Source organism: Chiloscyllium plagiosum, chromosome 18, assembly GCF_004010195.1.
Source record: "Chiloscyllium plagiosum isolate BGI_BamShark_2017 chromosome 18, ASM401019v2, whole genome shotgun sequence".
Taxonomy (NCBI): domain Eukaryota; kingdom Metazoa; phylum Chordata; class Chondrichthyes; order Orectolobiformes; family Hemiscylliidae; genus Chiloscyllium; species Chiloscyllium plagiosum.
Genome location: NC_057727.1, coordinates 14,826,377 through 14,839,601, shown reverse-complemented (window position 1 = coordinate 14,839,601; position 13,225 = coordinate 14,826,377). Strand labels below are relative to the sequence as shown.

General features: G+C 40.7%; 1 protein-coding gene across 5 annotated transcripts in view; it reads left to right on the top strand.

The window, feature by feature from the left end:
* slc26a6 (solute carrier family 26 member 6) overlaps positions 1 to 13,225 on the top strand; it is a 160,088-nt gene that overhangs the window by 45,805 nt on the left and 101,058 nt on the right. The window contains exon 1 of one of the 5 annotated variants that reach the window (XM_043707738.1): positions 4,382 to 4,476. The exons of the other annotated variants lie outside the window; for them this stretch is intronic. The gene's annotated coding sequence lies outside the window, so the exon portion shown is untranslated. Of the gene's footprint in view, positions 1 to 4,381; positions 4,477 to 13,225 lie in introns of those variants that run through there. 5 annotated transcript variants of the gene reach the window in all.

Below are 13,225 nucleotides of genomic sequence, written 5' to 3'. Positions count from 1 at the left end.
GGAGAGGTCGGGAAGAAGATTGCAGGTCAAGAAGGTGGTGCTGAGTCCGAAGGTTGGGACTGAGACAAGGTGGGGGGAGGGGAAATGAGGTAGCTGAAGAAATCTGCATTCGTCCCTTGTGTTTGGAGGGTTCCTAGGTGGAAGATGAGGCACTCTTCCTCCAGGCGTCGTGTTGCTATGGTCTGGTGATGGAGGAGGCCAAGGATCTGCATGTCCTTGGCGGAGTGGGAGGGAGAGTTAAAGTGTTCAGCCACGGGGTGGTTGGGTTGGTTGGTCCAAGTGTCCCAGACGTGTTCGCTGAAACGTTCCGCAAGTAGGCGGCCTGTCTCCCCAATGTAGAGGAGGCCACATCGGGTGCAGCGGATGCAGTGAATTATGGGTGTGGAGGTGCAACTGAATTTGTGACGGGTATGGAAGGATCCCTTGGGGCCTTGGAGGGAGGTGAGGGGGGTGAGAGGAGCCCCTCCAAGTCCCTCCTGCCTATCTTTTATCTTAGCCTGCTTGGCACACCTTCCTCATTCCCGAAGAAGGGCTTATGCCCGAAACGTCGATTCTCCTGCTCCTTGGATGCTGCCTGACCTGCTGTGCTTTTCCAGCAACACATTTTTCAGCACGTATTAATAGATCTAGAGCTTTGCATGCTATTTTTCATTAAAAACCAACAGATATAAATTTCATGTGTTTCCTGGTTTTTGTTGTCTGGTTAGTTTCATTCCATAGATATCTAGATCTATAAATTCCTCCCTTTATTGGCCAAGATCTGACCAGTAGAGCTACCAATTAAACCGATTTTTGTCCATCCACTCACAGTCTCTCCTTCCAGCAGCAGACTAAAATTCTAGGCAGCTCACTCTTTCCTCATGCATAGGGTCAGTTCCCAGCAGCTGAAATGTGAGAGTCTACAAGAACTATCTAAAGCACCATAATGATCCATGAATTGTGCAAGGTCATTGAGAGTGAGCATGGCAGCCCAATAATAGCAATCAGCAAATAAAAGGTGTGGTGGCAATTCATTCCTGGTTGCTGAGTCAGTGACATATTAATGATCTATTTAACTTTATCAGGAAAATTTTGGCACTGAGACTCCTAAAGAGATTTAAAGCCTGGTGATTAAAGTTTTGGCAAAAGGAGAAGATTTTAAATAGTGTAATAAAGGGAAAGCAGAGAGTCTGAAAGATTTATGAAGGGAATTTCAGCAGTTAGAGCAGAGTCAGTGATGGTTGTGTAATTAAAATTGGAGATGTGCAGCAGGCCAGAAACAGAAGAACTCCAATATGTCAGAGTTTTGGTGCTAAAGGAGATTATAGAGATTAAGCGGGGCAAGGCCATGAAAGGATTTGGAGACAAGATGTTACTTGACTGGTTGCCACTGTGAGTCAGTGAGCACAGGGATGAAGGGTCAACATTGGTATAAGTTAGAATTGGACATGAGCAGCAAAGGTTTCCATTGGCAAAACAGTCAGGAATTTTGAAATACTTTTGTTGAATAGCAGTAAATGGCAATAATGAAACGTGGTGGACTGTAAAATCCAACCGATTCACTAGAAAGAAGCTTATTACCTATTGCTACTCTCACCTTACATTATTAACCTATATCCAGCAGAGGAATTGAGAATGGGCAGTAATATAGGAACCAGATGTGATGTGGCGTCAACATATGAGGAAGAGCTTATTAAAAAAATCTTCAATTTTTAAACATGGGTTTGGGAATAGTAACCTTTTCTTTTAACACTGATGGGACAAGGGCATTGCTGGCTAGTTGCCCTTGAGGAAGTGGTGGTGAGCTACTTTCTTGAACCGTTGTTGTCTATGTGCTATTATTTGACCCAAGATTTTGACTCAGTGAAAGAACAGTGATATATTTCCAAGTCAGGATAGTGAGGGGGTTGGAGAGGAACCTGCAGTGATGGGGTTCCCATGTATCTGCTACCCTTGTCCCTGTGGATGGAAGTGGTTGTGGGTTTGGAAGGTTTTGGAAGGATCTTTGGTGAATTTCTGCTGTACATCTTGTAAGTAGTGCATACTACTGCTACTAAGGGTCAGTGGTGGAGGGTGTGGATGCATGTGGATGTAGTGCCAAAGAAGTGACCTGCTTTGTTCCGGATAGTGTCAAGCTTCTTGAGTGCTGGTGCACTCATCCAGGCAACAGTGCAGTGTTTCACACTCCTGATTTGTACCTTGCGATGACAAGCTTTGAGGAGTCAGAAGGTGATTTACTCAACACAGTATTCTAGCCTCTTAGAGCCACTGTGTCAACTCTACGGGTGGTGAGTTCCTGGTCAATGGTAAAAAGGACATTGAGAATGGTGGATTCAGTGATGGTAACAACATTGAATATGAGTGATTATATTGTCCATTATTGGAGGTGGTTATTGCCTGGAACTTGTATGGCGCAAATGTTACTTACCACTTACAGTCCAAGTTTGGATATTGTCCAATTAGATCATAGAGTCATAGAGATGTACAGCATGGAAACAGACCCTTCAGTCCAACTTGTCTATACTGACTAGACATCCTAAATTAATCTAGTCCCATTTGACAGCATTTGGCCCATATTGCTCTAAAAGTGAGGACTGCAGATGCTGGAGATCAGAGTCTAGATTCCCATGTATCTGCTATTCTTGTCACTCTGGATGGAAGTGGTTGTGGGTTTGGAAGGTGCTGTCTAAGGATCTTTGGTGATTTTCTGCTGTACATCTTGTCATTCCTGATGAAGGGCTTCTGCCCGAAACGTTGATTTTCCTGCTCCTCGGATGCTGCCTGACCTGCTGTGCTTTTTCAGCACACTGTCTAATCTAGACTCACTCTGAAATCCTTCTACCTTGTTCCATTTGAACATGGACTGCTTCAGTAGCTGAGGAATCATAAATGGTGCTGAATATTGTGCATTCATCAGCGAACATCCCCACTTCTGATCTTATGGTGGATGGAAGGTCATTGGTGTATCTGCCGAAGATGGTTGGGCCTCGGGCACTTCCATGAGGAATTCCTGCAGAGATGACTGATCTTCCACAATCACAGCTACAACCATCTTCCTATGTGCCAGATATGACTCCAAACAGTCCAGAGTTTTCTCCATGATTCCCATTGATTCCAAGGAAATCCTTGATACCACATTCAATCAAATGAGGCCTTGAAGTCAAGGGCTGTCACTCTCACTTTAGCCTGGAATTCAGCTCTTTTTTCCATGTTGGAACCAACGCTGTAATGATGTCAGAAGCTAAGTGGTCCTGATGGAATTCAACTGGGCATTACTAAGCAGGCTACTGTTGTTGGATAGCACCAGATAGATGATCAAGAGTAGACTGACGGGACAGTAATTGGCTGGGTTGGATTTGGTCTACTTTTTTTGTGCAAGACATATCTGGGCAATTCCTACATTGTGAGTTCAGTGTTGTAACTGCATTGGAATAGTTTGGCTAGGGATGCAGCAAGTTCTGCAGTACAAGTCTTCAGCACTAATGCCAGATTTCCACTTTGTAAAAACCAAATCATTGCAGCTTTAAATATCTTGAAGGATCAGCTACACTGATATGTTACTGATCTCAAGATGGATTGTGGCCAGTTTGTAGTATTTGGATTATATGCTCACTCTTTTGTCTTCAATAGTTTAATTTTTTTTAAATCTTCTGAATAATGCTAGTGTGACTGTTTTAAATAATTGTCCATATGAGGCATTGCACATTGCAATGGAAGTCCAAGATTCTTGGGTCTTTGACAAGCAATTCACAGAGAGCCATCGAGCCATAGAGCCTGGAACAACACCCTTCGGTCCAACCAGTCCATGCCAAATATAATCCCAAACTAACTAGTCCCACCTGCCTGCTCCTGGCTCATATCCCTCCAAACCTTTTCTATTCATATATCTAACCAAATGTCTTTTAAATTTTGTAATTGTACCCACAACCACCTATTTCTCAGGAAATTTATTCCACATGCAAACCACCCTTTATGTAAAAAGAAAATGCCTCTTATGTCTTTTAAATCTGGGTCTTTACTTTTTCCAGATTAGAGTGGTGCTGGAAAAGCACAGCAGATCAGGCAGCGTCCGAGGAACAGGAAAGTCAATATTTCAGGCAAAAGCCCTTCATCAAGAATGGAAATCAGATTCCTGATAAAGGGCTTTTGCCCGAAATGTCGATTTTCCTGCTCCTCGGATGCTGCCTGGCCTGCTGTGCTTTTCCAGCACCGCTCTAATCTTGACTCTGACCTCCAGCATCTGCAGTCCTCACTTTCGCCTTTATTTTTTCCAGGCTTGTATTGAAATACAAACTACATATTCCTATAAATAGACAGCTCAAAGGTTAGGATTTATTGTTGCTTCAAACAGAAATTAATTTAAAGGGCAGTCCAATATGCGTGGGAGAAAATAAAAAAGATAGTGAGAGAGAGAGAAAAACTAGTGCTAATCTCTTCAAAGGCACTGAGAGGACAGAGGCTGCTTCCAAAAGCCTAACTGAAGACATCTAACCCAAGGTAGATTTCTAATCTTAATTTTTTTTCACCTGCATCTTAACAGAATTTACTGACTTCAGCTTCAAATTGGATTAACTGACAAGATCTTGAGACATTGTAAGCAGGACTTGAGTTATCGTAAAATTGTGAAATAATTGGCTGGGGAATTATCACAGTAGTGCTTTTCAAAGATTGCTATGGTTTTGGAACTGTACAAGGAAAGAAGTGGAAGTTAGTTTAGTCAGTCTACAGCTAATGTCGCTCGAGATGCTTCAAACAATCTTCATAATGTACTGCACTGCCAATACCTCGAGGACATACATTCTCCATTTCAAAACTGTCATTTATATTTCCTTCAATGTAGCTCCGGCAGAATTCCAATGTAATTTTACTTGAAAGAGTTTTCATACTGAGTACAGCAAAGGCAAAAGTAAATTGCTATTAAATGTATCTTATGGGGCCAGTTTTGATTAGATTGGATTGGATTCTCTATAGTATGGAAACAGGCCCTTCAGCCCAACAAGTCCACACTGACCCTCCAAAGAGTAACCCATCCAGACCCATTTCCCCTCTGATTAATGCACCAATCAGTATGGGCAATTTAGCATGGTCAATTCACCTGACCTGCACATCTTTGGATTGTGGGAGGAAACCCATGCAGACACGGGGAGAATGTGCAAACTTCACACAGTCACCCAAGGCGGGAATTAAACCCAGGTCTCTGGCACTGTGAAGCATTAGTGCTAACTACTGAGCCACCATGCTGCCCCACTGAATAATTTTGAAGTAAACAATATGGGAAAAAGTGTGTATACATATTTATATATCTACATATCCATTAAAAAACTGCATTTTAGCATTTTGACTTTAAACTAATGGCATATTGGCTTCATACATTTATTTTTATGAATGGGTTTGAAAATTAGTTATGTCAATCTTTCTGGAGCTGTAGCTCAGGACTGGTATGTATCAGAAAATAGGTGACGACAAAGCCTTCAGAATTATTAATGGAAATTTATTTATATTGTGGAGGTTTACAACAGGAGAGAGAAAACAAAGAAAAACATCAACTCGCTTTTGAGTTTAGGTTGATCAAAGAATTAATTTTAATGTGGAAAGTTAATGTGGAGATTAGAAAGCTTTTGGATAATTTGAAGGAGATCTGATTGGACTCAGATGCAAACACAATACCTTCTAGAGAAAGGAGGTCGTTCAGATTGCTTAAGGAAATAAATAATCTCACTGAAGAGATTTGTGAAATTTCCAGACCAGGAATGTTTATTTGGAACCCTGCATATTAGTAAAAGATAGAGAAAGTCAAAAGTGTCAGTGTGTGAATTTCAAGTCCCAGGTTTCACACGTTCACAGGACAGGAGCTAAGAAGAAATAGTTAAGATAAACTTAAGAGGGAAGGAATTTCTCTGGATTTTGATTATCTGTAAAGTCATAGTATTGGGCTTAGATGGGATTTTGTTTTGCCATGTATATTGAAATCTTCCAAGTATTTTATATATAGATAACCTGGTTTTATTTGTTTTATTTTTATTTCCTTTGTATGATAAACCTCTGTTGGAAACAAATGTATAGCATTGTGTGCTTACGTTCAGTGAAAGGTGACCGAGTTGAATTAAAAATGTCAAGGTCTGATCTATCAAGATATATTTCATTCTGAGACATCGAGTAGTAACAGCAGCTGGGATCAGAAAAACTAGATTAGCCATAACTAGAGCGCAGCATATAGATCATTACGTGATGGCTGCAGTCGCACTAGAGAGGACACAAAGGAGATTTGAGAATGTGTCACTGGTTATGGGAAAGGACTGGACAGACTGGAGGCTGTTTCCTTTGTATCAGAGGAGGCTGAAGGGAGATTTCGTTGTGGTCTATCATATTATGAAGGGCCTAGATATGGTAAACAGATAACCCCTATTTCTCACAGCAGAGATGTCAAAACTTCAATATCGAGAATAAATCTTAAGAAAACTATCAGAAAATATTTTTTTTTCACTCAGGTGATTTGGGCATCTGGAACACAGTGCCTGAAAGGGGAACACAGGCAGAAACCCTCAATACATTTTTTAAAAATGATTTGCATTGTGTTGAAATGCTGTATTCTAAAGGGTTACAGGCTAAGAGCTGAAAAATAGGATTAGGTTGGATAAACCTTTATTCACTGGCTCAGATACAATGCACTAAAAAGCCTCCTCCTCCATCATAAATATTGTCGGCTTCCATGTCCCTTCTCATTGACACAGCAATGTCTATAGGAGGAGTTTGCATTTACTCCTGAACAAAGCACCAACATATTTTGCAAGATGGTTGCATCACATCAAGGGGAAAAAATATAAACATCAGGTATCTCCTTACTTCGACCCCCAGCCCAGATGGTGGTGGGACATTTTACTGGGTCCTGTTCTCTTCCTTTGTGGCAGAACTGCTCTTGCTCCAGATATTGTGTCTTTTCCTTTCTGTAAGAATATAAGAGGCAGATTTGGAAAAATTTGTTGGGGGCTGCATTGGGGGATATGAGATCAACCTGGACATCAGTTACATCTGGAGATAAAAATAGATAAGAGTGTGAGCAGCAGATGGCAAAGGCAAATAGTGTTATGGTAGTGGATGTCGATGGTCTTCACAGTAGAGAAACTATTCAGTCAAGAAAATTAGTTTCTTTTGAAAGGAACACTGAGGTTTTGAATAATTTGGTTGAGTTTTTGCTGGGCATGGGAAATAAATGTAGGCCAAGCCAGCGACAACCAAGTCCCATGAGTGAAAATAAAAGTTGAGAAAATAGCGGAAGGGAGGGATAGAATTAGAGGCAAGAGTACAAAATTTATGACAGAGACTCAGAGGTTGGAGCGTGTGGGGATCCTTGGGGAGCTGTTGGAGAATGTGGCATCAGTCTTCATGAAGTTACACAGGAGGAAATCGAGGTTAATCTCAATCATCTGATATGACCTATCAAACCATCAGTTGTGTAAACGTTAGAAGGTGGCTCACAGAATCAAGAGCTGAAGTAATTAATGCAGCTACTTCAGTCCCAATCCTTCTTTGGAACTTTTAACTTATTTTTATTTATTATTTTATACTGAGAAGAACTGTAATGTTGAATTTTTACCTTATTTCCTTATTTTTCAACATTTTACCAAAGATTTTGTACCTAGACGTACCTAAGATGGTGCGATGAATGGCGACATTGTAAATTTTTTACTGTTCTTCTGTATCCCTGTACTTGAGTGCACGTGATGATAAAACCTAGTTCTAATTCTTAAGAATATTACACTTACAAAAAAATTGTTCATTCGTTCATTAGGTTGTTGATTCCTGTTCAATTATGAGTCTAATTATAAAATGTTCTGACAAAATCTAATTTGTGGAATCTCCTAGAGGGTGAAATTGTTTTTTTACCAATTCCTGTTGAAAATTGGTAGCACGTTTCACACACTTGCTCAATTCATCAAAGATCAATTTCACCTCATTTGTCTCATTTCTAATTATTTTACCAGGTCACTACATGCAGCAATATCGTGTGTTTGCAAAGATTTTCCTGATTTGATATTTTTACTATTACTTTACAAGGTGTCAACAATAGAAATAGAGGATGAAGGAAATTCTCACTAATGCATTCAGTGTTTGTGCATAAGGTGCACCCTCCTGTAGTTGCTGGAGTAGGCATTCAGCAAATCAGATTCACGTAGATCTGCAACCAAAGTCCACACAGTCACCTTTGCTTCCTTATCCCTTGATACTTTTTGATAAAAAATATCTATCAATCACAGTTTAAAATTTAGAATTCATCCAGCATTAATTGCAGATTGAGAGACAGAATTCTAAACTTCTAGCACGCTTTGGTTCCTCATTTCACTCTCAAAGTCTGGCTCGAATTTGTAAACTGCATACCCTCATCAAAACCCTCAACCAACTGTAATCTGTTATCTCTATTTAACATTTCTATCCTCCTTATTATCTTGCAAACTTCAATTAATTAATCTTTTGGCCTTCCAAAATCAAGAGAATACCATGCTAGTTTATGCAATCTTTTGTCATAAGTTAACTCTTGGAGTCGAGGTAAAGTTCTGGTAAACCTAATTAAAAATCACACAACACCAGGTTATAGTCCTGCAGATTTATTTGGAAGTGCGAGTTTTCAGAGCGCTGCTCCTTCATCAGGTAGGTATTGGAGCATGATCACGGGACACAGAATGATGCAATGTATTGAACAAACCTAGATTGCTGTGAAGTATTTAATCACTTAGAATGGGGCTGCAGGTTTTGATTGATTAATATGTAAATCCCATAACTTCTTTCAAGTCATTTAAGATTTTATATTTTAAAAAATGTCATGATGTGGTTCAAAAAGCACACAATCTGTAGGCAGTCAGTCCATGTAGCTTTTTATAAATTCCTACTTTGGAAATAGAACCAGTCTGACTCAAGATTGGAATACAGATGGATTCTAACCTCACACCTTTAATGCATTGCCTGAGCTGAGACGTCACTTTATATAAAACCTGAAGTTATCCCAGGACTGTGACTTGAAAGAAATTCTGGGATTTATATATTAATCAATCAAAACCTGCATCCCCATTCTAAGTGATTAAAGACTCAACTGTAATCTAGGTTTGTTCAATACATCTCACCATTTGTCTGATACTTTGACCTTTTCCTATAAATTCTGTATCCTATGATCCTGCCCCACTAGCTACTGACAAAGGAGCAGCACTCTGAAAGCTTGTACTTCCAAAGACAGCAGTTGGATTACAACCTGGTGTTCTATGACTTTTTTTTTTCAAAGTGACATCTCAGCTCAGACAATGCATGAAAGATGGGAGGTTAGAATCTGTCTGTATCTCAACCTTGAGTCAGAGTCGTCCTATTTCCAAAGTAGGCATGTGATGGACCGACTGTCTACAGATTGTGTGCTTTATGAACAAAATAGAATTTATCTGCAAATGCAGATTTACCCCACAGACATATGTGTGTGTGTATGTGTGAGTGAGTGCTTGTATGCATGAGTGTGATGGAGTCTATGCCTGTGAGAGGGTGTGCATGTGAGTGAGACTGTGAGTGTGTGCATGTGTGTATGAGAGAGGGTCTGTGTGAGTGTGATTATGTGTGTAGTGTGCTTCTGTGTGAGTGTGTAGGAGAGTGTATAGTGTAGTGGGGTCATCGGGAGTGTGACATGAACCCAAGATCCCAGTTGAGGCTGTGCTCATTAGTACTGAACTTGGCTATCAACCTCTGCTCGACGACTCTCTGTGGTCAATATATTCTTCCAGTAGTCTCACCATGGTGCTGCATGGCTGAAGTTGTTTGAATTAGAATTAGAATTAGAGTTCATACAGTGTGGAAACAGGCTCTTCGGCCCAACAAGTCCACTCTGATCCTCCAAAGAGTAACCCACCCAGACCCATTTCCTGAATCTATTATTCTACATTTACCCCCAGTTTTAGTTCACCTAACCCACACATCCCTGAACGCTAGGGCAATTTAGCATGGCCAATTCACCTGACCTGCACATCTTTGGATTGTGGGAGGAAACCGGAGCACCCGGAGGAAACCCATGCAGACACAGGGAGAATGTGCAAACTCCACACTGACAGTCACTGGAATCAAGCCCGGGTCGCTGGCACTCTGAGGAAGCAGTGCTAACCACTGATCCACCATGCCATCTTAATGAATTTTTTGAAGTCAAGCCATGTTACTATTGATAGCATGAAACAAGGAACTAAGTAACTAATATTCTGTTTCTGGTAAATAGCATTACTTCTGCAATGTATGACATTGTATTTTATTCTAATATATCATAGAATCTCTACAGTATGGAAAGGGGCCCTTTGTCGTAACAAGTCCACACCGACCCTCTGGACGGTAACCCACCCAGACCCATTTCCCCTACCCTATATTTACTTTTGACTAATGCACCTAACCTGCACATCCCCTGAACATTATGGGCAATTTAGCATGGCCAATTCACCTAACCTGCACATCTTTGGGTTGTGGGGGGAGACCAGAGCACCCAGAGGAAACCCACACAAACATGGGGAGAATGTGCAAACCCCACACAGTCGCCAGAGGCTGGAATCGAACCCGGGTCCCTGCTGCTTTAAGGTAGCAGTGCTAACCACTGACCAACGTGCCTCCTTCCATGGTCATTATTAGACTTTTAATTCCAGATTAGTTATGGAATTCAAATTTTGCCATCTGACATGGCAAGATTTGAACCCGGGTTCCCAGAAGACTACCTGAGTCTTTGAATTACTAGTCGAGCGATAATAACACTGGACTATGGCCAACCCTAATTCTATAGATATAAACATTAGCATTTTTGTTTACATTCCTGTCTTGGGAAAGCAGCCAACATAATCAAAGGCCTCTCCCACCCTAGTTCTGTTGTCTTCCAGCCTCTTCCATTGGGCAGAAGATGCAAAAGTTTGAAAATACTTACCAACACATTTAAGAACAACTTCTTCCCCACTGTTATCAGACTTATGATCAGAGCTCTAATATGGTAGGGTTGATCTTTCTCTGTAGCTGTAATATAATAACTTGCATTCTGTTCTGTTACCGTGATGTACTTACGTAAGGATAGCAACTAAAACAATACTTTTCACTATCTCAGTTCATACAGCAATAATAAATCAAATTTTAAAAATGCTTGTAACAGTTCATAAATTAAGGACCTGTTTTCCTATTCTCCAAAGTTTCCCTGGACCTCCACTATTTCCATCTTTTCACCATTTAGAATATGGCCTGCGATATCCTTCTTACATCCAAAATATATGGTCTCACATCTGCCTACATTGAAATTTATTTGCTACACTTTTGCTCATTTATTGCATCTATTATCATCTCTTTGTAATTTTATAGTTCCACCTGCACTATTTATATCTTTGTATCATCTGCATATTTTTCTGTCTAATACCTAATTCCCTTACAGTGACATGGTGAATCTTTGAGGCCTCAATAGAAATTTGTACTGGACATCAACTAGTTGTATCCTATCCATTAGAAGGTATGTCCTTTATTCCCAGTCTCTGTCTCCTGTTGTTCAGCAATTTCCTTTTAAATCAGTTCAATAGTTTACTTTCAAATCAATCATTTTTAGATTTAGCTAGCAGTCTCTAATGAGGAACATCATCCAATGTCTTTTGGACATCCAAATATTTGATTTGATTTATTATTGTCACATGTACCTAGATACAGTGAAAAGTTTTGTTTTGTGCGCAAAACAGGCAGATCATACCATACAAAGTGCACTAAGGCAATAGCACAGAGCGAGGAATACAATAGTATGGCAGAAGAGAAGATGCACAGAGAGCGAGATCAACTCTAAATTTAAATTTTACATTTTAACTTTTAAATTTTAAATGAGTAACATCCTAAGACATTCCCAATTCGCCACTTTAGTCACCTCTTCAAAAATTGTACACATGTTTTACAGGTTTGTTGGCTTTATCTCATCAGCTCAAAATGTTCAAGCTGTTCAACAATCTTCCTTAATAGCAGCCACAGAGTATAGCCATAAAGAGCTATGTCGCAATCAAATCAGATTACGCAAAACAAGGACCACCAGTATGTAGGATTCCAGAGATTTCATTTCTCTTGCAGAAAGTGTATGTACTTAATAAAGGTATCTATGGATGTGGACTATCTTCTATCCCTCAAATAACTTTGCTGCTTTGTGGCAAATAATGACCACTCTTGTAGAAAAAGCAGGGAGTGGCTGAAGAGAAGTCTGGTTGCAGTGTGGGGCAGGGATAAAGCACAAAATCACTCCAGCAGGCCAATCATGGAAAAATGTAAGAGCCTGAAGAGAATTTCAGTGGCAAGAGGGAGTGGTCGGTGATAAAATTTGAGGCCAATCCACTCATCAGCTAGCAGACAGTAATCGCCGAGCCATACTGACAAAGTGGAGGAAAGCAAAATGAAGCATAACACATCTTGCAAAAACTCACGAGAAACATTCTAATCAGGTGGTATATTAGATCAACTGGCAATGACATTTTAACAGATATTAGATTTTTCCCGGCTTTGGTCAATTATCAGACAAGGACCAGATTACTGTGCTGCAAACAACAAACAGATACCATTTTTACCAGATGGGACATGGAAGATGAATCTGTCAAAAGTGAGAGTCAATAAAGCCTTCAATTCCTATTTTAGTTGATGACAAAATTCCATCATAGACCAGATGAAGTTTAATTGGTGCAATTAGGAGCCGAGGAGAACTGATATTTATATAAACAACCTACGTTACCTTCACTGATAAGTTACAATATGGAAGATTGAGAAATGAGCTAGTCACTATGTTTTCATCTTTGATGACTGTATCGGCGCTGCCTCGTGCTCCCAAGAGGAGGTTGAACAGTTCATCCACTTTACCAACACCTTCCACCCCGACCTCAAATTCACCTGGACCGTCTCAGACTCCTCCCTCCCCTTCCTAGACCTTTCCATTTCTATCTCGGGTGACCGAATCGACACGTACATCTACTATAAACCAACCGACTCCCACAGCTACCTAGACTACACCTCCTCCCACCCTGTCCCCTGTAAAAACGCCATCCCATATTCCCAATTCCTTCATCTCCGCCGCATCTGCTCCCAGGAGGACCAGTTCTAAAAACCATACAACCCAGATGGCCTCCTTCTTCAAGGACCACAATTTCCCGCCAGACGTAGTCGACGATGCCCTCCACCGCATCTCTTCCACTTCCCGCTCCTCCGCCCATGAGCCCCGCCCCTCCAACCGCCACCAGGACAGAAC